This window comes from Anopheles cruzii, unplaced genomic scaffold (genome assembly GCF_943734635.1).
Source record: "Anopheles cruzii unplaced genomic scaffold, idAnoCruzAS_RS32_06 scaffold00591_ctg1, whole genome shotgun sequence".
Classification (NCBI taxonomy): Eukaryota; Metazoa; Arthropoda; class Insecta; order Diptera; family Culicidae; genus Anopheles; species Anopheles cruzii.
This window is the reverse complement of record NW_026454186.1, coordinates 1-1,372: the sequence shown is the minus strand read 5'-3', so window position 1 is coordinate 1,372 and position 1,372 is coordinate 1.

The window sequence follows — 1,372 nt, the reverse complement described above, 5'->3', positions numbered from 1 at the left end:
ACTGAGCAGCCATCTGTTTGAATGAAGAGGTGTTTTATGTTCCATCAGGAAAACGAAAAACCACACAAGTCTGTAGTGACTCGCCCGAAACTCCCCGGGAGCTTGGTTGGGAAGTTTTAATGCATTCACCATATGAAGTCCGGGCCGGGCATCAGCCTCTGCTCGCATTGCAAAACTTCCGTCTGAGTGATAGAAAATTGGGTTCAAGAGAAGGTTGTGAAAATAGATTACCAGAGTTTTCCGCCAGCAAGAACCAAGACTTCTATGAGAGCGGCATGCGAACAGTCGTAGTAGAATTCATCCAAAGATGTCACTTGCTATGAGATAATGTTACAAATACATCACGGATACATTATCTCAATCCACTGACGTGAGGAATAATTTTCCTGTTTACTTAGTTTGCCTTTAAAATATTTTATAATCGGCCCAAACGTTCGTTCATACGCTCGATGTTTACTGTTAATTCCGAAGCTCTACTTTGGGTGGAACGTTGGCTAGTAATTAAACGCAACACCGAGGACAGTGCGGAACCAATTCCACGCTTCACACACATTTACAGTTTCCCTTCCTGCGAACCGTCGCGTCGCCGCCGCGAGGGCATTGACACACTCCCTTGGCCGTAGCCCGGATAGATTGAGCATCGTTGGCATCCACAAACCCACCAAAAACATTGCGTCCCCGGAAGTATCGATGACAAGCATTACACGGCCTAGAAACGCGACGCGATGGTCTACGCTTCATCGTCATCTGGCGGCGACAACGCATCGAAATCTATATATATAAAAGAGTACCGCGTTATTGTTATTCCCTTTATAACTCAAGAACGGCTGAACCGATTTGGCTGAAAATTGGTGTGGAGGTAGCTTAGATCCAAGTGCCCCAGATAGGATACTTTTTATAATCCGATCGCGTCACAATGAAGCCACAATACGCACAATGTGTTTTTTTTCATATACTGCAACGGGACAGACAGAGCGAGCAACAGAAAACAATTGTTGGCTTCTCTTTCTCACTATTGCAGCGTTCACTAGCTCACTAATGACGTATATAATCGAGATGTTTGGCGCATGTTGCGAGATGTTTTGGAGGGGCAATGATTTTACTGTCCTGAAATTTCCGCCAAACACTGCCAGTAATTCCAAGATCAGCTGACGAAATGAAGTGCTTCTCTTCTTATTGGACAACGACCGCTGAACGGTTTTAGCCTGCACCAACCAGCGACAATGTTAATCTCTGATACTCTTTCTAAACGTTCGTTTTTACGGGCCGGGTTGTTAGTCCCGCGCCAACCCCCCTGGAACGCCGGAATCGGGAATCGAACCCATGGCCAGCTGCGATACAGGGACGAGCGTTACCGACTGCTCCTATCACC